General features: G+C 46.8%; 1 protein-coding gene and 1 long non-coding RNA gene across 9 annotated transcripts in view; one reads left to right on the forward strand and one right to left on the reverse strand.

Moving 5' to 3' along the window:
- LOC135917103 (RYamide receptor-like) overlaps positions 1-23097 on the reverse strand; it is a 399699-nt gene that overhangs the window by 228869 nt on the left and 147733 nt on the right. The window lies entirely within an intron of this gene.
- LOC135917121 (uncharacterized) overlaps positions 11979-23097 on the forward strand; it is a 90514-nt gene continuing 79395 nt past the window's right edge. For all 8 annotated transcript variants that reach the window (XR_010569192.1, XR_011514726.1, XR_010569190.1 and 5 more), the window contains exons 1-2: positions 11979-12251; positions 20311-20407. This is a non-coding gene — a long non-coding RNA (uncharacterized lncRNA). The remainder of the gene's footprint in view (positions 12252-20310; positions 20408-23097) is intronic.

Genomic DNA, 23097 nt, shown 5'->3' on the forward strand with positions numbered 1-23097 from the left:
GTGATAATTTCCCAGGTAGTCTGATGTTTGCTGCTGGTTTTATTCCCGCCTGAATTTTCATATAACAGTGTAACCACTTGAGATATAACTACGAGACATCTGTACAAGCAGGCATACAAAGATTTGTTGGCTAGTTGCCTACTCCTAAAGGTCATGTACTACTTAGCAGCTGCTGCAGAAACGTTTAAAAGAATTTGTGAGCAGTTAGTACCTGAGTGGACTGGCAGCTCAGTCTGTTTCAAACAACAATTAGTTAAAAGCTTTTATGTTGCCCTGATGTTTTTATGAGCTGTTTTTGACTGCTCCACGTTTCTTAGCTGTGTGCATACAGGCCAGGCTGTTCTTGCTTATATGAATATTTTTGAATAAGTGAAAAAGATTGACTTTTGTTTTGTTTTTCAGGTCCCAAGCACCACATTCCAGAGGTCTGCTGTGAGCAGACGTGGCAAATTGCAGTAACATCCAGATAGTCCAATAAACTGTTCGTAGTTTCAGACAAACCTTTGCAAAGTATAGTCAATACTTTCTTTTAAAAGTGCGAGCATTGATCCAACCTGATCTTTCTATCCAAACATTACATTTTATATTAGTAACAAAGACATAACTAGAACAGCAGCACTGCAGTGAGGAACGTACAGTGGCACTCCCAGTGTTATACTGAAATAATCTATGAAGTCTAATTACTTTGTAATTTTAGAACAAATTGGCATGAATTTCTGTGCCATAGCAGAGTTCCAATCCGTGCACTGCATCATGTAGGGAAGAGTAACCTTACAATAAAAACCAATGCAAAACTTGTTAACTCAGAAATGTTTATAAAAATAAAATGTGCACACGGAACTCTTCATCTATGCATGTCTACGTAAAATACAGGATTTAATTACTGCAGCCACATAAAGGATGCATAAAGGTAGGACACACGAAGGAAACATAAAAGCAGTGGCCAAATTTCAACATGGACGAAACATAAAGTACGGTAACATAAGGGATACATAAAGGGAGGACACATGAAGGAAACATAAAAGCAGTGGCCAAATTTCAACATGGAGGAAACATAAAGTACGGTAACATAAGGGATACATAAAGGGAGGACACATGAAGGAAACATAAAAGCAGTGGCCAAATTTCAACATGGAGGAAACATAAAGGACATTTCCTCATGTGTACTGCGGGAAACATACAGTAAACATAAAGGGCATAACCATTTTCATAAGCGCGCCTCCTGCGCCGAATGATAACATTTGTTAGCTGGAGAAAAGCGGTCACCGGAGAAAGATAAACAAGTGCACGTGTGAATGCCCCCCCCCCCCCCTCATAAATTAACATCTACCTGATGCTACAGAGGGCGAAAAACTAAATCACATGCAGTAACCAAAAATACCACACAAAGAAACAAAGTCCGAGAGTTAGTTAGCGCTGGTAGAAGGGCTTAAGGAGCACAACATGGACTACTGCTTGCGACTGGCGCCGCTGCGAAATGCGTAACGCCGCCACCTCACAGCCCCGTTTGCGAATACGTCGGATGATTTTGTAGGGTCCGAAATAGCCTCGAAAAAGTTGCTCACTTAGCCCTCGTCGGCGTATTGGGTCCAAAACCCAAACACGGTCGCCAGCCTGGTATTCTCCGCAGTGTCGTCGAAGACTGTTGTGTCGGCTGTCCGTACTTTGCTGGCTGTTGATGCGCAGGTGAGAACGTTGTCGTGCTTCTTCTGCGCGCTGCAGGTAGGAGGCAACTTCGAGATTCCATTCGTCGGTAACGTGTGGCAGCATGACGTCGAGAGTCGTCATCGGGTACGTTCCATAAGCCAGCTTGAACGAAGTGATTTCCGTTGTTTTTTTCACCACCGTGTTGTAAGTGACGGTTACGTAGGGAAGGACCGCGTCCCTGGTCTTGTGTTCTACTGCGACTTACGCGGCGCTCTGTAAGGCAATTCGTCTGTGGGCGGTGGGCGGTTGTCCTGCGGAGACTTGTCTCATTGTATTGCAGGATAGCTTAAGCTCTGCCGTAAAAGTCGGTGATCAGGACGTCTGGAGCATGCACCATGTCGTAACATGATGTTCTCGACGAAGAATTTCGCCACTTCGGCCGCGGTACCTTTGGGTAGGGTTTTCCTTGCGACGTAGCAGGTAACGCAGTACGTAGCCTCGATGATACACGTATTCCCGGGTGCAGACGTCGGAAATGGCTCCAACAATTCCATTCTAATATAGTGGAATGGTTGGCAAGGCGGCTTAATTGGCGACAGCAATCCCGCTGACCTTGTTTATGGTGTGCTCCGTCGGTGGCGGTCTCGGCATGTATTGACGTAGCACGCGATGTCCGTGGTCAGGCGCGGCCAACAGTACTTCTCTTGTATTCTTGCGAGTGTGCGGGAAAACCCGAGGTGCACGGCTATCTTATCATCGTACAGGGCGTGCAGCACCTCTGACCAGAGGGCTGCGAGCCCAACGAGAAGGTAGTTTGCGCGTGCTGGTGAAACGTTCTTCACCACGACGTCGTTTTGTAAGAAAAGCGAGAATCTGCGCCTAAATACTAATACCCTCGGGAGAACGTCGGCCTTGGCTTGCAAGTACTCAGCAAGGTTTATGAGCTCCGGCCCCGCTCGCTGCTGCTCGGCAAAATCGGCTGCACTTATTGTACCTAAAAAGGTGTCCTCGTCTTGGTCATCTGGGAGCGGGGGGTCCACGGGAGCGCGAGACAGGCAGTCGGCATCAAAGTATTTCCGTCCGGACTTGTAGATTACAGCGATGTATTCTTGCAGTCTCAGGCCCCACCGCGCCAGGCGCACTTTATATTTACTAGTCAACACAGCAGGGGATGGTCGCTGACGACTTTGAATGGCCTGTCATATAGGTAAGAGCGGAATTTTGCTGTAGTCCCGTGATCACTTTTCAATGGGTGCCTAGTCATTGTGGTGTGAATGGCAATGAACTCGCTGACAGTGAGGCAAGATCAGCCTTCTCGTCCTCTGATGAAGTACGGATTGCCTACTCGCGACCTGACACCAATTCCATGATCAAGGAACTCATGCAGGACCTTACAAAAGCATACACAGCCCACGATGAGAACATTCACAGACGCCTACATATGATCGACCCAGACGGTAAATTCTGTTTGCCCCCGAAGCTTACGCGGAGCAAAACGTCATTGCTACACAGAATTCGGCTGGGCGTTGCTTTCACCCGTCGCTACGCGCACCTCATCGGCCAATCGAACAGCCCTGATTGTGAACACTGCCAGATGCCTGAAACACTGGAACACATACTGTGCGATTGCCCAGCATACATGCTGGAGCAAAGGACGTTAGGAAGTTTCCTAGCCAGCGTTGGTAGGCAACCACTGTCGGAGGAAGCTATCCTCGGCCTGACACTGCAACTTCAATGCCTGCAACTAAAGTGTTGTTGAAGTTTATGCAGGACACTAAGCTCGACGAGCGGCTCTAGCAAGGCAACTGTCTCCTTTACATAAGCACTCACCACTTCTCTTAGCATCATCATCATCCATCTCAGTACTTTCACTCCCCTTCCCTCTTCCCTTGTGCAGAGTAGCAGACTAGAGCGCACTAGCTCAGGCCGACCTCTGTCTTTCCTATCAATAAATTCTATTCTACAAGTTGTTGTAGCCCAAATGATGGCGAGGCATTCGTTTTCGGTTGTCTTCCGCTTCTTACATCGACCGGCTAGCGTAAGCTATCATTCGTTCTCGTCCCTTTTTCCTATGGATTAGGACGTCACCGAATTTCTGTATCGGTGTTCTCGTTGAAGTGCGCAAGTACCACTGGCGACTGCATGCGTCCTTTCAGTTCTTGAAATGCGCCGGCCTGCGGCGTTTCCCACTTGAACTCGACATCACATTTAATTAGATGTGTCGGTGGCTACGCGATAGTCGCAAATTCCTTGACAAGACGCCTGTATAGTAGGCACACGTGCCAAGAAATCTATGAACTGCCTTCTTGTGAATGGGCTGCTGGAATTGTGCGATGGAAGCTGTCTTCTGCGGGTCGAGGAACATGCGAGATTTGCTGATGACGTGGCCCAGGAACAGAAGCTCGTCTAAGAGTAGCGGCGCTTTTCCGGCTGATGACTTGATGAGCCCTGATGACTTTATGACCTTTAGTATTGTCGCAAGCCACCTTACGTGATCGTTGAAGTTTGCGGCTAAAACGATGACGTCATCCAAGTAAACAAGACATATATGCCACTTCATTCCTGCTACCACCGTGTCCATGACGCGCTGGAAAGTTGAAGGTGCCGAGCACAGTCGGAATGGCATGACGTTGAGCTCATAAGGCCCTCTGGCGCGATGAAGGCGGTATTTTCGCGATCCGTCTCATGCACTTCTATTTGCGAGTAGCAAGTCTTGATATCCATTGATGGGAACTACTTATCGTTGCAGAGCGGGTCCAATGCGTAGTCTATCCGCAGGATCAGTTATACGTTCTTCGTCACCTTATTCACCCACCGATAATTCACGCTGAAACGCAGGTTTCCGCCCTATTTGTTCACCAAGAGAACAGGAGACGCTCACGGGCTTTTCGACTGCTGGATGATGTCGTCGCGCAGCAGTTAGTTGACTTGGTACCTTATGGCTTCACGTTCTTGCATTATCGGCGGCTGAATAAGATGACAAAGAACGTATACTTGATGATGACGAAAAAGCATTCGTTATATCGTCGTAGAAGACTTTTGAGCTGTTGCTGCTTCCTCATGGGGAGACTCAGATTCAGGTCGAAGGCTGGTTCGGGAACTATGACTGTTGAGGTGGATACGGCAGAATCCGAGCTGACAAACGCGTTGCTGGTTTAAAAAAAATGCTTAGATGTATGCAATCATCGTGCCCTTCCTGAGGTGTTTGTACTCGTGGCTGAAGTTGGTCAGCGCTACTTTCGCTTTTCCGCCATGCAGTCGAGCGATTCCTCTTGTGACGCAAATTTCGATATCAGGAGATATTGGTTGCCCCCGACGACGGCTTCTACGTCTGCCGGTGTTTTGGTGCAGACGGAAACGATGATGATAGAGCGAGGCGGATGCTGATTTGATTTTCAAGCACACTTAAGCCATGGTGACTCAGAGCGCTCTCCGGTGATATCATATGATCTCGGGGTAGCGTTATCGACTGGCACCTCAGGTCGATGATTTCGCCATGTTGGCTCAGGAAGTCCAAGCCGAAACTTACGCCTAGCGAGCACTGTTGAAGGACAATGAACGTCGCAGGGTAAGTCCGGTCATGAACTGTAATTCTTATCGTCCAGATTCCAGTTGGCGTATCGGGTGCCGTCCAGCTGTCCGAATTTGAGGGCTTTCCTATGCAGTCTTAACTAATCGGTCCACTAATTCGGTGACTACGTGTTCGAGAAGCAGGTCGAGGTCGGTGTTCCTATATTTTGCGGTGCAGTTAGGGCGTGTTGTCGGGTAACGGCTGCGTCGCGTTGTCCCCGTGATGTTACTTCGGCTCTTTAGGCCTTCTTTAGGGGGCGTTTTCTTGTCTTCGAGGCTTCGTTCGGGTGGCGTCACGTTGTCGCTATGCTGTCGAGAGGGTATTTTCGTCGTTCTCGTCGGCCGCGGAGGATCTTCGGCATTTCGACGAACAGCAATGGCACCGCCATCGTTTGCTGCTTCTAGTTTTCCGGATATGCGCTTCCGGACTGACTACGGGCTGGTCCTGCGTACGGTCGGCGCTGCAGTGTCAGATAGCTCCTTGGTGACGGTTATGAGGACGGTGGTCGAGACCTCCACTGAGTGACGCTGAGGTAGTCGGCGATATCCCGAGGCCATTCACCTTGCTTTGGCTGCGGCGCGTTCACGAGGAACTTTTCCAATCACAAGTCGCGGTACGGGCATCGGCGGTGGACAAGGCCGGCTTCTCCGCAGTGATAGCAGAGCGGGGGGTGGTCTGGATCGTTGTACCAGACGTTGGGCGGGCGAACTCTCGAGCTAGCGTTGGCGGCGGCCGACGGAATTGAGGCTTTACGGGTCCCTGCACGGCAGAGTAGGTCATCGCTGATTGCGAGAGACGGCGGAGTAGGTCATCGCTTCCGGCACGGGAGGCAGCAATTCGGGCTGCACTTAAAAAACTCCAAGTGACCGTCGAAGTTAGTCCTTGACCATGTCAGTGACCGACGCCACGTGAGTTTGCGAAGAAGAGGACATCTTGCGCAGTTCATCACGAACAATTGCCCTAGTGGTCTTTCAAAGATGGTTGGAGTCGTGTGCTTTATTTTCGCACTGTGTCATGAGCACTTGGCAGATATATTGTCAACTACGCATTAGCATAGTTTTCTCAATCGTCGTTGCCTCTGCCAACCTCAGTCCGGCGAAAAGTTATTGCTTTAGCTCCACCTTAGGAAGTGGACTTTGTTTCTGCTTAGTAATTTCGGGGTCGGCGTGCAGGTAAAGACAGGTCATCTCTCCGTGAAGATGCGATGACATCACTGAGACTTTGCCTTCGTGCTTTCAGTAGTATTTCGGCCCTCTCTTTTCGAGCGACGCTCGTAAAGGTCTTCAGAAAGTTGCTTCTAAGCAGGTTCCACGTTCTTAGAGTGGTCTCTCAGTTCTCAAACCACGTCTTCGCGGCGGTACCAAGGAGAAGTACACATGACGCAGCTTGGCTTGAGAGTATCAGGTGTTGAAGTTTGAAACCATTTCGAATATCTCGACTCCACGGAAAATAGGTGGTTTCCTGGGTTATTGCAGTACGACGACTGCAGGCGGCGCTCGGTCCGTCATGGTGGTAGTTGACTTTGCTACGCCCTTCCTGGTCGTCTGGCACCTGCGCCCACAAAAGCAAGTGACACTCGAAGCACAACCGTACGACGATAGCAGCGAGAGCAGTCGATGATCGTCGAAATCTCATCATTGGATCAATTGAGTCGTCTTTTATACATGACTGGTTAAATATTCCAGCATAATCGCTGGTGCCCGCGTGCCTTCCAGAAAGCATTACAGAATTAGCGGCGTACATACAATGATATTACGCAAGGTTCGGTGACATCAGGAAAAGTATAGAACCGTCGATGACACTCGAGAAAGTTCCGACACATGAAGGAGCGTCCTGAGCGGAGCCATAACATTTGTTGGCCGGTGAAAAGCGGTCACCGGATAAACATGTACACGCGTTAATATGCAGCTGCCTTCATGGAGAGAATTCTACTCTAGGAAAGACACACACACGCGCACACATATATTCGAGGGACGTTCCGAAAGCAAGTTTCGACATTTATTTCACACAGAAACTTTATTGGCAAAAAATAAATCATGGCCATTCATATTTAAAACAGCGCTCAAAAAAGAAAACACATGGACAAGAGAGGACACTGGACGAGCGCTGACTGCCAACAACACCTTTATTAGAGCCTGCGCAAATATATTCAATTCGCAACGGGCATAAACAGAGTGAAAGAAGGGGAAGGCGAGTCATCGTCGGTCAACTCCTGCTGCGCATGAGTCAATAACATTAAACAATATAAAAGTAATCATAACATGGTGGACACAGGACAAACTGATTAACTACTAAGGAACTTAAGTTCTTTATCACAAAGTGCTATGGAAGGGGAACTAACATAGCTGGCTCCTAACTGACACATCGAAAACGCCTCAAATATTTCTCTGGCCATCTGATTGCTGCACCTTTTCAACACACGTGTGTCGTCAAGGGGTGGTGAACAACCACACTTTGCACCATGAACAGCCAGATTACTGCCAGTCTTAATCTTGACACAGTGCGCATGCTCACGCAAACGTTCGTTAATACAACGTCCTGTTTGCCCTATATAAGTGCAGCCGCAAGAGGTGGTAATGGAATACACTACATTGGTACTGCAATCTACAGGCTTGGGGACATGTTGCTTATTGCACAGTCCAGGTGTTCTCCGGCTTCCATTGACTTTTGTGCACATCCTTCCCAACTTGTTAGGTGCAGTAAACGCGACCTTTACAATGGCCCGGCCTGCGGCTTTCTTGATGCGATGGGACACTCCATGTATATACGGGATTGCAACAGTCTTGGTTAAGTCATCACCCGCTTCGCGCTGTTTCTTGGGGGAACGAGCCTCTTGCAATACAACTTCCGCCAGGGATGACAGCAGTTCTGCAGAATTGCCACTTGCTTTAAGCCGCTGGACTTGATTGGAGAGGCTACTGGACATCGAGTGGGGGCAAGAGCGAACGACCGTATTTCTAAGGGCCGCTAGGGCAATGGAGCGCTTCACCACTTTAGAATGGTTGGATGTGTAGGGGAGAAGGTGTATTTTGAAACGCGGGACATACATTCAACACGTGTGCCCTTCCTGCTGGTGTAGTGCAAGGTCAAGGAAGTGGATTTGGCCTTTTTCCCGCAATTCTCTTGTGAGCGTCAAACCTCGATAGATGCTCCTGAATTTTTCAAACACTTGGTGGACCAGGGTTGTGGCTTCATTAGGGTGGGCAGAAAGGATCACCAGAAAATCGTCAACGTAGCGGGGGTACATCATGCCATCATGAACTCTACACCTTGCACTATTTTTTCGCATAGCTGCACCGACATTGATGCATTTATTGTAGCGTGCCATCCTTTTGAAGAAACCACTATGGTAAAATTCGGTGTCCTGCGATTATCGCACAGCCTGCGATAATCGCAGGACACCGAATTCAGCATTGTTTGGAAGTGACGTCCCGAGAGTGCGGCTTTCAATGCAGGCAACAGGTCCTCATTCATATTGGATAAAAGCACGCACTCCCCTTGGTGACCACGTTGTCAGCGCACGCCTGTATGCCTACTGTCTGTCTGGTTATTGGTACTCGAATAACCTCGAGCACGCTGGTCTGCTGCCACCCTCTCTTCTTCGGCGCTTTGCGCATGCGTCATTCCTCCTCCACTGACGCTCCTTCTGTCGTTGATACAGCAGCAGGCGTGGATTCTTACGGTGATTCTTTGTTTGACCAGGTGCACATCATCTCTTCCAAAAAAAAGATGATGAAACTTATTTTCGGAACATACCTGGGTACATACATACATACATACATACATACATACATACATACATACATACATACATACATACATACATACATACATACATACATACATACATACATACATACATACATACATACATACATACATACATACATACATACATACATACACACATACATACATACACACATACATACATACATACATACATTATGGCCACAAACGTTTACGCAGCAGAGAATTTTCGCAAAAGTTGAATTCCCACGAAGCCTGAGGAGATAGCCTCGAATTCAAAGTTTCAATGCATAGTAGAGTCTATGACTTGCACTATGATTCAATAAATTAGCAGTGTCATAGCTTACCATAGAAGCAATCCACACTTGTCGCGAAGCCAGTCTGCCGCAAGCTTTTGTGGCCGACGGCAAACAAGCACCACTTATTTATTTACGCTTATGATCTTTTGTAAACTGCAGAACTGATCCGTAGGAAGGGTGGTGTCCCGATGCGCGAGTACCGCTATCAGTATGGCCCTCGGTTAGCCGACGCGAGCACTGGCCTCCTCTAGGCTGCACGTTTTTGGCGAGGCAATGTTTACGTGCCATGACGCGCTGAGCCGAGGAAATATGCAGTCGTGCCGAGCACTGGCCAGCTCTTTGGAAATGTGTGTCGTTTGTCTGGCGCTCGAATGATGAAGAGAGCTCGCGAGAAAGCATTACTACTGCGTCTTTTATTACTTAAGACTACCGAAAACTTTGTTACACGTGCCCTGTATAGAATTGCCGTCTTATGAAAGTGTGTCTAAACGGAGAGTGCCGTCGTGGCTTGTCCGCAGAAACGCGTGTTTGCGCTGGTGTGCTATTTCTGACGCAGTTGTGCCAGCAATACATGCGGCGGATTGGGCAGGTCTCTCCCAAGTCGGCCCTTCTGGTTTTGCCTGAATAAGGCGACTGAAGGAAAATACCGTAACACATACGTATAGCTGTGTACTTCTGGGCTGGTTAGATATCTCCTGCTGTAACCAGTCAGAGGTTCGGTAAGTGTCTGACGCAGAAATGCTACTCACACAAAAACCAACGGTCTTGAAAGGCTGCCTGCAAGTGTCTGATTTGGGATCAATCCCCTGACTCCTTAATTCACAATCATAATGGTGTGAAATATGGCCAAACATTATTTGAAGGCTATTTTTGTGGAACCTAAGGAAGGTTATATGCATTAGGCAGCAGGCTCCAAAACTATAGCGCACAGGCCTAATCTCATGCACGAAAACATTTCAGGGGAAACTATATATATATGCGGCATAAAGTCAACAAATTACGTAATTAGCATACCTGACACTCGCATTTCTGAAAATAGTTTGGTTGATGTTCTCGATCTCTAATGTGTCCTGGCAATGATTATGGTTCCTACCGGAAACATTGTAGAAAAAATGTTTAACAAACGTCTAATACACTTTCGGGAACTATGCCTACCTGCTCTGCGCAGGATTTCGAATCATCATCATCATCAGCAGCAGCCTGGTTACACCCACTGCAGGGCAAAGGCCTCTCCCATAGTTCTCCAACAACCCCGGTCATGTACTGATTGTGGCCATGTCGTCCCTGCAAACTTCTTAATCTCATCCGCCCACCTAACTTTCTGCCGCCCTCTGCTACGCTTCCCTTCTCTTGGAATCCATTCCGTAACCCTTAATGACCATCGGTTATCTTCGCTCCTCATTGCATGTCCTGCCCATGCCCATTTCTTTTTCTTGATTTCAACTAAGATGTCATTAACTCGCGTTTGTTCCCTCACCCAATCTGCTCTTTTCTTATCCCTTAACGTTACACCTATCATTCTTCTTTCCATAGCTCGTTGCGTCGTCCCCAATTTGAGTAGAACCCTTTTCGTAAGCCTCCAGTTTTCTGCCCCGTAGGTGAGTACTGGTAAGACACAGCTATTATATACTTTTCTCTTGAGGGATAATGGCAACCTGCTGTTCATGATCTGAGAATGCCTGCCAAACGCATCCCAGCCCATTCTTATTCTTCTGATTATTTCCGTCTCATGATCCGGATCCGCCGTCACTACCTGCCCTAAGTAGATGTATTTGCTTACGACTTCCAGTGCCTCGCTGCCTATTGTAAATTGCTGTTCTCTTCCGAGACTGTTAAGCCTTAGGATTTCGGATTTTGGATTAAGGATTTCGAATAAGGTTTGGTTAAAGTAGCGATTACATGCGTCGCTTTGCTCTTCTTGACGGCTTGGTTTCAATTATATACTGCGCAAGGGGTTCGATCAACCGCGCACCGCACAGTTAGATACAATGGGTTCACCCCTCGACATTTATCGGGGATCGAGTCTAAAAGAAAGTTTGTGGACAGGGGCTTTGGGTGCAGCATGCTACCTTTGTGATCGTGCGTTGTTTATAGAGAGACTTAATTCACCATCACTCAATTGCCGCGAGTTCAGAAGAAGAACAGCTAATCGGCCGAGACGGCATCAAAAGAAACAAAAACTGTTTCGGCAGCACTGCCACTGCATGATAACAGAAGATGAAGAAAACATCCTGTGCCACGAGCATGCTTACAAAATAGAGGTTCATCTTCATCGTCATCAAAAAATAGAGAAAGAACAGCATGACAGTGTTGACGCGCAACCCTCTGATCAGGCATAAGGCTCGACCTTGTGTTTCCCATGCTACACTCTCCGGCGACGTCAGCACTAGGATTCTGGGACAGGAACTAAGTATTGCTCAATTTAACCTTGCGAGGGATACAAAAAACTGTAACGCAAATTTTATTCCACATATTTTTTGTCGTCATAAACGACCAACGATTTGAATAAAATAATAACACTAATATATTTCTTGTACTTACAATAACATAAAAAGAGAATTAGGTGCCTTTATTTCGTTTATTCATCATATGGTATTATTATTATTTTTATATCTGCTCTTTAGTTTACGAAATTCGTTAGTTTTTTATTTCTACTACCACCCGATATATGACCTCTCTCCCGTAGTGGGTTGTGCCATCACATATGATCAAGCAACCAAGCAATTACCCAGCTAACTTCGATCCGGCAATTCAACAATCTGTTTCAGGAGGCGAAGCGGTGGCATAGGCCATGAAGACCTGAGCCCAAGGAGGGCACCAGCGGCATCGCAACTGTGCCACGGTTGTACACCGAGTACTTCGGCCTAGCCTTGCTCCGATAACAAGGGTGCCGTCCTCTTCTACGGGGACAACATCGCCACCGAAGCGTCCATGACTAACGGACCCCGTCCCACACAACGCTAGCAACACGGAAGCAAGCACTTGTAAGCGTAACAGACTACTGTTATACTTAGGACATTTCGTTAGAGCAGTGAGCATAATGAGCGCGTGATCTAGAAGAGTTAATACTAGTAGAAAGCAAGACCTAGGGCGCTATAACGTAAAGCTATTCCAAACTTTTCTATTCCAATTCCCCTATCAGCCCTCCACGATTGGTCAAAAATTTTTTCGACCACCCCCACTTCACCTGTCTGTCACGCGACGTCACGAAAACCGCGATAGCTCCCCATCTGATATGATGTGTGCACACTGATTATGCATGATTTGACATAAAAAAGAAAAACAGTTATTTCTGATTCGACCTCTTTTCGTCATTAGCCCTCGGCTATTGGTAAAAAGTTCTCGGGCTGCACCCACTTCACCTGCCTGTCACGCGACGTCACAAAACCGCACAAACTCACAGCGTCAAAGTGACGTGTACGCGATAAAGATGCATTAATATGCCGAACAAAACTGAATTTTCTTCGGAATAACCGCAGGCTGCCCCGTTCCGGAAGGAATAAAAGATGGCTGCCGCCGATCGCTGAGACGCTGGGTACTCGCACCTGCCGGAGAGCGTGGGTGTATTTACGTATAATAAAACTTCTTGCGTGACCGTGTAACGTTTTCGAGCAGTTTCGGCACGTTTGCCACCTCATTCTGCCAACTCTTCTTTGCTGAGGGTTAGTTTTAGCGTCATTCTTAAGCTTCCGTTGCATGCCGCCGCGATTTTCGACCAGCCACCACAAGCTAAGTAAGGGAAAGCCGACCAATCGCAGACGCCGGCACCACCCTCTTCATCTGGTTATCGATTTTCAGTTGCACTGGCTCTGCCCCAGCGGATCCCTCTCCACTTGAGCGTTCTCCTCGCCTCTTGTCAGCCAATTAGATGCCACAAGCCGCTCAGTGTAGGCAATGTTATTCGTTTTTCAAGCAAACAAAAGTGACCTCCTATGAACGGGGAGAGCATTTGATTGGTCTGTTCAGACAACCCTGCGGGTGACCGCCCGCTGCTTACGTTGGTGGTTACGCAAATTTGACGTCAGGAGATAGGAATAGAAACATATTGGAATAGTTTTACGTTATAGGGCCCCTAGATTAACGGCATTCCAGGTTAACCTGCAGATTCCTCGTTTTGTATGTGTACTTGTTGTAGGCTTATGTTTTGTGTTCTCGAATTAGAAATGTGTGTTCTTTGCTGTCTGTGTCGATGTCTTTCTCTTACCCGTGGAGAACCGAGACGCCAGGGGCCGCACTCACAAAGATTTTCCTACGTAAGTGCTTACGCCATAGGTCGGTCGCCTTCGCTAATATTATGTCCAGCATCAGGATCAGCTGAAATTTGCTCCTACGAACAGTTCTAGCGTAAGAACGTTTCGCCAATTCAGGCACAATTCTTCCCTGCAGTTTGCATTTGCGAACTACAACGTACCAGTGTTGCGCCATTGTAAGCGCTTAGCGGTGCCTGACCTTGGAGCACGTCTGATTGTTTTTCAGTTACTAATTGGTACTCAAGAGAAGTGATCCCACAGGGTTCACAGACGATAATCACAAAGCAATCAGAAATTCTTCAAAGGTTCGCTGCAAATTAAGTAAGGGACCTGTTGCCGAATTCACAAATTCTTTCTTTCATAAGTCTATTAGCCATAGGCTGGACGTCGTCACTTATTTATTCATTATTTATTCAAACATACCCCCAAAGGCCCTCATTACGAGGGTATTATTACTTGATAGGTACAGTATCAGAAGTCGCTGGAATTTACTCTTACGAACCATTCTAGCGTAAACAGTTTTCGTGATTACGCATCAAAAGCTTGTGTTAAAGGTAAAGCGTGAAAAAAAAACCACCAAAATAAATACAAGAAAGGACCTAAAGAGAAGTTCTCCTGACATATTCTTAATACAAGCTATGTATAACAATTAGCCCAATAACGCGTTCTGCACCCGTATTCCCAAAAAGCTCTCACGCAAAAATTGTGAGTGAGAGCAATTTACAACCAATCCTGATACAAGACACCTTATTAGCGAAAGCCACCAGTCAGTAACAAAGAACACTTACGCACGAAAAGTTTTGTGAATTAGGCTGTCAGGGTTATATGATTCTGGACCTATCATTGTGATGTAGCGTAAGAATTGAAAACTGACCAGTAGAATAGCAGTCATCGGCGTATTAAGCAGAAATAACTAATTGTAATGCAGTAAACACAGCGCAGTCAGGACCAGAGACCGTTGAACGCCACCGCTTGTCATGTCTGGACTTGTCCTTTGTTCTGACTGCGCTTTGTTTTCTGTATTACGATGAATTACCAGCATGCCCAAAGCTATTCCCTTCTAGAAAGAACCAGACAGAATATGCATTTGCTTTCCCTTCATCATGCATTTATGTCTAAATTTGCTTAGTTCTTCGGATGACCCTGTACTCTGGATGCACAACAAGACTGCGCTTTTTTTTTCTTGTTTGTGTTTCTGACCTATGCGTATTAATGCGGTACTAAAAAAAATCCTATATTTGGCGACCGATATGTTGTTTTCACGCCGTCAACAAACACGACGCAGCGTTTACGGCCGCAGCGATTTGGTGATTTTACAAATAGACAGTGACTGGCAGCCACCATTACGAGCAGCATACGGGCGACGTTTGTGTCTACGTGTATTCAAATTTATTTTGCACAACCAGGAAAGATCGATTGACCACTGCAAGTTGCAGCCTAGTGGGTAAAGAAGAGCAATCAAAAGTTAATGCCATTATGGCATTCGCAGCGTGGGTTGTCTTCTCTGCGGCTGCAGAAAGGATTTAGTTCGATAACATGGTGAGTGACAGCGCTCACAAAACTAATCTAAGGGCTCCTTTGTTTTTTTCACACCCCTCGCCTGGCATCGCTGCTATTCGCAATGCACACAGACTACAGGTGGAGCACGAGGTGATCTACGATGGCCGCCAAAGAGAGATCTGGATCGCCGATTGTGCGTCCGTGTCGTAGCACACCGAGTTTATTCTCATCGGGTGCGGAGAAAGGTAGCGATGACCCTACCATTTTGCAAAGCAGGTGTCTTTGGCAGACTTGATGGATCACCTTCAAACCTGCGAAAAAGAAAGAAGGCTGTGCCTGGAAGACAAGGAAGTTCTGGACGCCTCATTTGTAGTGGCCTTTGTCAACGCATACAGCGCTCAAGCTGTTGCTATTCAAGGATGGTTCGTGCAAACGTCGTACGTTCAAAGGAAGTCTCATAGGGGTTCGAGTTTATTTTTGATGAAGCCAGTCTTGTCAATATGATTGAGCTTGTTGTTGTATTTCTCAGTCGCGCTGTCCCCACGCCTTGCGCGCGCCTCGTAAATACATAAATGACATTCTTGAATACGACAATTTACGCCCCACGTAATTATGACTACCGTGCGTATTGAGCGGTCAGTACGTGCTTGTTGCATGGTCCACGTGCGTTTTTACATTTCACCCCATCGGAGCCGGGATCGAAAAAAAAATTATTAATTACTTCTTTTGCTGTAACAAGTAGTGCTACTGCAGAGTTCTCCAAGCACAATGCATTAGAACGCTCAAAACCAGTCATAAAACTACCACGATAAAAAGCAAGACCGCAAAAAATACTTCAAAACACAGTCCAGCGAACGTACACAGCGTCGCATATGGCCTGTTAAACCTATCGACCCCCCTCTCAAGAATAACGTGCCGTTCACCTTCCGCTGGCACTCGAAAAGTAGGCACAGCTGCCTAACGAGTGTACAAATAATAACGAATAAGTGTAATTATTGTAACGTCGCAAGGCATAGGCACGGACTCGTTAGCTTGCCTTTTCGTGCCGCGTCGTTCACCTAAGCTCTAGCCAGAACATGGTAAGAGCTTAATGTTTATGCTTTCGTGATCAATGTCGATAATGAGCATTTTGCTTACCGATACCGCTCCAGAAGAACAAGACCACCACGTAGAAGAGCAAGAACAAGCAGTTAATATCGACGTTTCGGCCGGGGTTCGGCCTTCATTAAGAGTGCGACTGCGAGCACCCAGAGCTCAATTTATAGATTTTCTTTGGTAAGGGTAAGGGTGAGCCATATAAAAAATACGTAGGGCGTTATGAGTATCAACGCGTGTATAGTCCCTCAAGTAAAAAGAAAAGAAAAGGAAACGCAGGTAGCCTATGGTTACAAACAGGCGTACATTCAGAGCGTCCACAAGGGAAGGGCGTGACAAAAAGATGGAGCGACGTAGCCAGTGGAATGCAAGATGAGTGTTTCTCATAAAGTTCTTTGTTTTAAGTTACGGTAGGTTTTGTGAGACCACGGAGGCGGTCAATACACCCATCCCCCCTCCCCCTTGGTTATATCACACCTATACTTTATCCTCCACTAACCTAATAGCTGAGCCAACTGCATTCTTCTGCATTCCTTGCGCCAGTGGTGCCTTAAAATAGACAAAATAATTTTAAACAAATACAGAACGAACGAAGCGAGTGACACCTACGTAAAGCTTTTTAGTGAAAAGATGTCACGTGTTAGTGACGGTAAAGAACACAGTAGCAATACTGTGAAAAACGAAACTAACTTTTATTGGGCGAATCTGTGCCCACAAAAACAGGCTACACTTAAAGCACAACGACAACGGCGAACACAGTCGGCGATCGTCGAAATTTGATCTCCCGGTTAAGCGCGTCGGCTTTTATACACGAGCCATCGAACGTTCCAGAGTAATCGCTGGTGCCCGCGTGTCTTCCAGAAAGTTCTACACCATTCGCGTCGCGCATACATGCAATCAGATTACAACGGATAGATTAATCGATAACATTCCAGAATCTTCCGATAAATACAGGCGCGTCCCGCGCTGAGCGATAACATCTGTTAGATGGCGAAAAGCGCTCACGCGCAAAAGATGGACAAGTTCACGTGTCAATAATAACCATTTGTCTTTTATGCCATACAAAGCCATTAATGTCAAACATTTATCAAGACAGAGTTTATCCTGTTCTGCGCGGCTTGAGCAATTAGACGGCCTGCACAGTGTCACCGTTGCATTTTGGCCACACTCCTTTTGATATGCAAATAATGGACCGCATAGCTTCATATAAATTTAATGTTACTATCGGATGCACCGTATAATTTTACTGTTAACTCAGGCACCAACCTGTGCGCCTAACATGACCTAACCGAATTCGAGTTAGGGGTAAAAGGCCAGAACAAAATTAAATGCACAAAGGTGTCAAGGGCTTCTCTCTTGCTAAGTTTCAAAATTTACAAAAGTTTTCGTTAAATTTCAGCCATATGCCAACAAGGGATTTTTCCGGCCTACTGAATTTATTAAGAAGCAAACAGCGCGAAGCCAACTATGATGACATCTAGAATCGCTAGGAGCTAATATAATATACTGTAACTTTCGTACCGCTGTGACAGATTCTTCTTCTTTGTTGATTGCTCTTCTTTGTTTGTCGTTTCCTTTTGTGAGCTTCATGCGTAGCCTTTTCTGAGATGGCCATGGCCATCTCCCGTGCCCGTTCGACCAGGCTGCGCTGCTTCTTCCAGTCCGGGTCTGTTAGGTTGGCCTCCCACTGCTCCTGAATTAATGTTTCGATGTCTACTGTGTCACGTTTTCATACACACCCCCATACTATATGACATAGGTTGTCTGAGTGTAATTACAATCACTGGGGCAAGGACTTCTGAAGTCCTTACTGAAAGTTCCTTGCACAGATTGGAACGCGCAAACTGACGCGGCCTCGTCATCATGTTCAATGAAACCGAGCTCTCCGATTACGTACGCATATGTGTGAGCTCTCTTCGAAATTGGCTTCGCGCACTCGTGTACTTTTAGACCGTGCGCGTCCATAAAGTACCGCCTTAAATTTTGCGCAAGTGTCAGCGCCTGGCCTGAGTGCAGCGTGATCACAAAACACGCGTGGAAGATGGGCAGAGCGGAGACACTGGCGGTGTCATTGGCTGTACTGGCACTAAATTGGAATACAAGTAGATTTACGCTTTTTGCAGCCTTGGAATTCCTGGCGCTTGGCTGACCTTCCCTGCCTGTACACTATACACCGCAAGCACTTGTTCGGCGGCCCCGCAACGTCTAGTCTTTGTGGTGCTCATTCGGAAAACCGCTGTGTATATATATATATATACCAACGCGCTTTATAAGGCGCTGGAACTCCGCAAATGTATTTATTTTAACCAAAACAAACGATCATCCTACGTGACGAAATCGTTTGTCGAAGGACACAAACTCGATTTGGGCGGCATCTCTACATTTCCTCCTAGCGCTTCCCAATCAAGTTCTTTCACTGCCATTCAATCGACGCGACATTTTCCGCCGCGTGCGCAGAGTGTCGGTGCGAATGCCGGTCGAACGAACGCCTCCGCTGGGCCCATTTCGCCGTCTCGAAGCGTCGGAAGCACTGTGGAACGCCAGGCACGCGTATAACGTAATCCCACGTGAGCCCTTAATGAACGTTAGAGCTGCAGCAAAACCACACTGCTTCGTAGGTCCGGATGAGCGCTAGGGATAGGAAAGACCATTCGACTGAAAAGCTCCTGCTACGAATGTCGTCGCCCAGTATTGGTAGATGGACGTGATGTAGGACGTTTTCTGGTTCGAAGCCGCGGCGATAGTATACTCTGGCTCACTAAAACTGTGCAGCGTTCGCAAGGCTGCTCGGAATATTGCGCTCACATTACGGAACTATTCGGTGGCAAAATTCCAAAAGATGAGCGCACCGGTGTACGGGCGATTTGTAGTTCCTGCAGCCAGTGCTCGCCCGAGCGCCAACCATCGACAACCAGCGAACGCGCCTGTTCGCTGCTAGCCATCATTACGCATTCATGACACTACTACATCGATAGAAGGTGCGCTCTCCGCGTCCTCGCGTACATACAAATTAGAATTATTGCAAGCCCTTGTTTTGGTGGTTCATGTAACCTTTAGGTATAAATAAAAGAAAATCACGGCCCGTATTCACAAAAAGCTCTCAAGCTAGAATTCTCCGTCAGAGCAAATGCACACCAATGCTGACCATGCTGAACATATTATCGAAGGCGGTGGGCCAATAGTAGATGATACTTGCGAGCGAAGGGCTTTGTAAAATAGGCCCCTGGGCTCGTATTCAGAAAGCTTTTCGTCTGCAAGTGTTCTCTGTTGGCTGGCTGCCTTCGCTAATATGTCTAATCATCAGGACAGGCTGATATTTGCTCAGCCGCAAGATTCTTGCGGAAAACGTTTTTTTTTTATGAATACGGGCCCCAGGCATGTATTCATGAAAAGTGCTTATGCTTAACTATTTCGTGAGAAAAAAAAACACCGGGCAATACTGATGCTGTATATATTGGTGTCCAAAGATGAGCAATGTGAAAATTCACTTACGAACGAAAGGCACTTTGAAATCGGCCCCTGATGTTTTGGGAGCGAATTCACAAAGCTTTTAGTTCGTAAGTGCTATTCGCCATTGGCCGGTCGCGTTCTCTAATGATTTGCCCAATGTCAGTATTGGATATGGCGCTTGCTCTTACAAACATTTTTGTCACCTAAGCATATTATGAGTACGGGCCCTAAGACCGGACTCAGGAAGATTTTGGTTCTTAACCATTGCAGTCATTGCAGCCTTCCCTGACAATATATCTGACATCACGCTTGGCTGGTATCGGCTATAACGAACAATTCTAGCGTAAGAACGTTTTTGGGAACACCGGCTCAGAATCACTTCGCCGTAATCTTAAAGTTTGTTCACAATAAAACAAAACCAGAAAACCTGCAAGTGGGACCTTCTTAACTTGTAAAAATGCCGATCTGTAATACTGCATAATCGGCGAGGAAGAAAACAGTGAACAGGAAAATTCTAAGCGGAGCAGAAATACGCAAGAATTGTTTTTGATTGATAACATATAAGACATATATTACTTCGTCCTTCGCAAGATGTTCTTTTAATAACCTAAGGTTGTGACTGATTCATCGAGATGGATCTTGGGGTTGTACTCTAGTCAGCTAATATTGCCTCTGTCTCAAATATAATGTTACTATCCCGATGCTCAAATCTGAGTTTTTGTGCTCGGGTTTCATTTACCCACGACAGGACGACCGCATGGCTTCCGTCAATTGGGATCTGCTGCGGACGCCATCGTTATGGCTTCGGCTGTGCTGCACGCTTTCCGAGAGAACGTTCGTATAAGGTGCGTGCCTGCTCTTCGACGGGTTGACGAGCGCGCGCACTGATTGCTCGAACACAGCGCGAAGGCTTCGAAACGGAATGCGCGGTAATCAACACGTCAGTATCCGAATTCCGTGTGTACTACACATCGCGCTCTGTGATGGTGAACGTGCTTTTCTCCATGAGAGCTACGGTTCGCGTTTGGGCTTTGCCGATGGCTCAAGAGGTTGCAGAACTGGCTCTGAACGGATCGTGTACTCGTATAGGCAAATCAGAATTGCTGGTGATTTATTATAAAGGGCCTTCAGTTTTGAATGTCATTGAACCTGGGGCCTGACGAACCAACCGACTGAGCTATCTTTCCGGGCAACATCCAAGGGTCATGAGTTCAAATCACCTGTCATGTTCCTTTCCCCCCCCCCTTTTTTTCTTTTTTTTCTTTCTTGTTAATGTCTTTTCCTTTATTTTATGACTTTACGTGAACCCTGCTAAAAAAAATTATATACATCCTCAATTAGGTATGGCGACACATGTGCAAGTCATAAATACCAGGTTCTCTAGCCGAGTGCCATCCATGCGGTATAACCGAGCTCAGATTGGTCAACCTTGACTGATCAAATAGGGCAACACTGTAGGTTAAATGAGGCGTACAACTCCTGCGGGACCCGCCGTGGTTGCTCAGTGGCTATGGTGTTAGACTGCTGAGCACGATGGTCGCGGGATTGGATCCCGGCCATGGCGGCCGCATTTCGATGGGGGCGAAATGCGAAAACACCCGTGTACTTAGAATTAGGTGCACGTTAAAGAACCCCAGGTGGTCGAAATTTCCGGAGTCCCCCACTACGGCGTGCCTCATAATTAGAAAGTGGTTTTGTCACGTAAAACCCCATAATTTAATTTTTAATGTAACTCCTGCGGGGACGTTAGAGTATGCGTCTCCCGTGCAAGAGGACCGTGATTCAAATCGCGGTGCCGCGCAATTCTCCACCGGAAAATACAAAAAAAAACGTGTGTTGAGAAAATTGCACAAACAGGCCTGGAGTGCGGCCTGATCCCGGTGACCAGATCCGGTAACGCACTCTCTCACCAGAGCAGGATTGGCCACCCTGGTGCAGTACTTGGCCACAACCTCCTATATGAATACAACAATCAAACCCCGGCCCTCAGTACCCAGCAGCCGTGAAGCAACTGACCACGGCGGCGGTCAGATCTGTGACGCTGCAGAGGGTGCTAAGAATACCTGGCTCCGGACAGGCCGCCATTGGAATCTGAACCTGGCAACGTTTAACGTTAGAACGCTATCTAGTGAGGCGAGTCTAGCAGTGTTATTGGAGGAATTAGAGGGTAGTAAATGGAATATAATAGGGCTCAGTGAGGTTAGGAGGACAAAAGAAGCATATACAGTGCTAAAAAGCGGGCATGTACTGTGTTACCGGGGCTTGGCGGAGAGACGAGAACTACGAGTCGGATTCCTGATTAATAAGGAAATAGCTGGTAACATACAAGAATTCTATAGCATTAACGACAGGGTGGCAGGTCTTGTTGTGAAACTTAATAAGAGGTACAAATTGAAGGTGGTACAAGTCTATGCCCCTACATGCAGTCACGATGACCAGGAAGTCGAAAGCTTTTATGAAGACGTGGAATCGGCGATGGGTAAAGTCAAAACAAAATACACTATACTGATGGGCGACTTCAATGCCAGGGTAGGCAAGAAGCAGGCTGGAGACAAGTCAGTGGGGGAATATGGCATAGGCTCTAGGAATAGCAGAAGAGAGTTATTAGTAGAGTTTGCAGAACAGAATAATATGCGGATAATGAATACCTTTTTCCGCAAGCGGGTTAGTCGAAAGTGGACGTAAAGGAGCCCGAATGGTGAGACTAGAAATGAAATCGACTTCATACTCTGCGCGAACCCTGGCATCATACAAGATGTAGACGTGCTCGGCAAGGTACGTTGCAGTGACCATAGGATGGTAAGAACTCGAATTAGCCTAGACTTGATGAGGGAACGGAAGAAACTGGTACACAAGAAGCCAATCAATGAGTTAGCGGTAAGAGGGAAACTAGAGGAATTCCGGATCAAGCTACAGAACAGGTATTCGGCTTTAACTCAGGAAGAGGACCTTAGTGTTGAAGCAATGAACGACAATCTCATAGGCATCATTAAGGAGTGCGCAATAGACGTCGGTGGTAACGCCGTTAGACAGGAAAGCAGTAAGCTATCGCAGGAGACAAAAGATCTGATCAAGAAACGCCAATGTATGAAAGCCTCAAACCCTACAGCTAGAATAGAACTGGCAGAACTCTCTCAGTTAATCAACAAGCGTAAGACAGCCGACATCAGGAACTATAATATGGATAGAATTGAACAGGCTCTCAGGAACGGAGGAAGCCTAAAAACAGTGAAGAAGAAACTAGTAATAGGCAAGAATCAGATGTGTGCGTTGAGAGACAAAGCCGGCAATATCGTTACTAATATGGATGAGATACTTCAAGTGGCTGAGGAGTTCTACAGAGATTTATATAGTACCAGTGGCACCCACGATGATCCTGGAAGAGAGAATAGCCTAGAGGAATTCGAAATCCCGCAGGTAACGCCAGAAGAAGTAAAGAAAGCCTTAGGAGCTATGCAAAGGGGGAAGGCAGCTGGGGAGCATCAGGTAACAGCAGATTTGTTGAAGGATGGTGGTCAGATTGTTCTAGAGAAAC

This window comes from Dermacentor albipictus, chromosome 1, assembly GCF_038994185.2.
Source record: "Dermacentor albipictus isolate Rhodes 1998 colony chromosome 1, USDA_Dalb.pri_finalv2, whole genome shotgun sequence".
Classification (NCBI taxonomy): domain Eukaryota; kingdom Metazoa; phylum Arthropoda; class Arachnida; order Ixodida; family Ixodidae; genus Dermacentor; species Dermacentor albipictus.